Raw genomic sequence first — 3,192 nt, 5'->3', positions numbered from 1 at the left:
ATATATGTATGCATACATATGTGTATATCTGCAATATATGAAAACACATGAATGCATATATGTACATATATGTACATATATGCATGCATGTATATGTACATATATAATGTAATACAATACAAAAATTATCTAAGAAAGGCTGAGGAAATATTTGCATCATAATAGAGGCCTATATAGTGTAGTAGGAAAGAGATATGCATTGCTTTTTAAATTAAATGTATTTCATGAGGACAGAAAAGGTAGCCATAGCTCCTTCTTTTAAATACTATTTTTCTATACATCTAAATGCTATCTTCTCTATAAAATAGGATGAGCTATCTGGCTCTTTTTCTCACATAAAACTATCCTAATCTTTCACTATTTTATTATATGCTATAAGCGAGTACATTAAATGCATTCTGATAAAAAATCAAATATTTAATGACTCTTTAAGAATGCCATTTGCATGCTTTTCTGAAAGATAGTACATTCTCAGCAGTGGCAAATTTGTATTAATAGAAATGAAAATGGAGATGTACGTATCATTCAGATTACAGAACTGTCCTTCCCTGTCCTTAAAATGAAACTAAAATACAGTACTCATGAGGCCTGAAAAACGTAACTTGTTCAAAAACCTTAAAATAACGTGAACAAATACTTTTGGATTTTAAGAACTACTTGTATACAGTAAAAGAAACTAATAGAGTTAGAAATGCTAAAGTTATCCATATTATTATTCTATTGTGTCCATCAAGATTGGTGTGATAAGGTGCTTTACCATATGATTTGTATTATTGGAGGTTTTCTTGGGAAAGTGGCCTAGAAAACACTATGGTAGAGAGGTCATTCATATCAGGACTGACACTCATATTTTTTAGTACTACACTAATACTGTATGAGATTAAACATATAACCATTTGCTTTCTGAGAGTGGCTAAGCTCACTTAGTATGATATTCTTACGTTCCATCTATGTTCTTGCAAATGACATACTTTTGTTCAGTTTTATGTCTTAGTAAAACTTCATTGTGGGTATATACCCCGAATTTGTGATCCATTCAAACAAGAGAAAAACTAAGAAGGCACACATATTCCCTACAGCTGCCCCAGAGGTGTCCATACTTTGTAATCAATGTTATCTGGCTTCTCTCTCTCTGAACACTATTGTGTGTTGCATATGGCAATGGAAGCTGTCCAGTTGGGCCAATCTGCCTTCCCAATCCTTTGACACTTATTGTCTTAGTAGTGCTATGTTCAGAGCAAAATTGGGCAGAAGGTAGAAATTTTTCATGTAGTTTCTGTACATCATACCCTACCCCATACACAGCTGACCTATACATCAACATCACAGGCAGAATGGAACATTTCTTCCAATCTATGGACCTACACTAACACATCAGCTTCACCAAATATCTACCATTTATATTAAAATTCAATTTGGAAGTGCTTAATGAGTGATGTGTGCACGTGTGCTCTACTGTCTTATGCCATATCAAGATGTATGACTACGCAAATTTTTTGACACCAAATATCCCTGTTTTCAGGAGTTAATTGATTTTATCTGGATATAATTTTTTGTAATTCATTTTTACTAGACTATGTCTACTAATGCTTATATCCCTGTCATTCTTAATTACTCATTAACAGTTTTGAGATACATAAAAGGCATAATTTACAGAAAAATAGTAACCCTTAAGATGCCAAACCATTTGAAAGTATAGTTTTTTATCTCTCAGGACTACTATTGAAAATGCAAACAAATATCATTTAGATCATATAAATATGTTGTCTTCTATAATACTGACAAAAATAGTGCAAAATGTACTTGGTCACGCAAGGTATGAAAAAAAATTAGACTATGAATCAACCTAGAAAATGGAAGATCCTTGCCAGGCGTGGTGACATACACTTGTAATCCCAGCATTTGGGAGGCTGAGACAGGAGAATCGTGGTTGGTATATGCACGCAGTGGAGTTTTACTCAGTGGTAAAAAATAAAATTATGTCAATTGCAGGAAATTGTATGGAACTTGTTATGCTAAATGAGATTGTTCAGTCTCAAAAAAATAAATATTGTATATTTTCTCACATATTTGGAAGGTAAATAGAAATTGGGAAACGAGGGTAATATCATATAGAAGAGCAGAAATTCCAATAGGAGAAGAAGAAAGGGAGACAGAGATGTTAGGAATGTAACAGTTGAAATCATGTAATGTACAGATTAAAATTTAGCAATTCCAATTTCAAGAACATATATGGAGAGCGAAAGTAGGGAAGTGGGACTTGGAAGGGAGAGATTCAAAAGACATGGCATGTGTTTTCTCTCTATACCTCAGTATGATGTATAATTACAGTGGACCAAATAACAATATTTATAACAAAAAGAAAACTGTTTTGACATCTTAAAGATACCACTAACTATAGATTTAATTAACTAATTATGCTGTGGTGTAAATTCTATAGGTGAAAATTATCTTGAGTGAGCTATTTAATTCTAAATGAAATATATTTTTGCGAATGAATATAAGTATATTTTGCCTAAATACCATATGTTGTTCTAAACTTTTCAGAAATCATCCCTTTAAATGAAACAATTTGGCTGAAATTTTAATATTTCACTGCTCAGTATTTGTATTTATACTTCTTTGACTGTTTAAATATTTTCCAGAAACTTGTAGAGAAGATTTGGAGTTGATTATTTTCTCTTAGCACTATGCCTAAAGAAATATTATGAATACTTGAATACCACAAATTGATCTCTTATTTTTACAACTTTTCAATTTATACTACTTTTTGAATATTAAAATGTGATAAAAATCTTCTCTAGAAGATGTTTATTTTAGCTAATATATTAATTCAGGATCTAAAACCATCAGTGCTTTACACAGTAGAAAACGTTTTTACCCCAGATTCTGTCTTTGCTATATTTATAGGAGACTTGGGATTTATGTATTTATTTATGTTTTGATTTTTATGTGAATCATATTGAAAATGACATACATTCACAGAGTCTTGGTGTCCCTCCCCCTCCCCCACTTCCCCTTTCTCCCTTTCAACAATGAGTGTCCAGGTTGACCATGCTACATTCATAGTTATACACATATTTGAATATAGCTCCTCCAGTTAATCAACCTCAGCCTCCTTCCTCTCCTACCTTTACTTTCTATCTTTGCTGAGGTTTCCTTCATTATCTGGAGTCCATTTGGTATCCCAAA

Source organism: Muscardinus avellanarius (genome assembly GCF_963383645.1).
Source record: "Muscardinus avellanarius genome assembly, chromosome: 1".
Classification (NCBI taxonomy): Eukaryota; Metazoa; Chordata; class Mammalia; order Rodentia; family Gliridae; genus Muscardinus; species Muscardinus avellanarius.
This window is presented reverse-complemented; position numbering follows the sequence as displayed.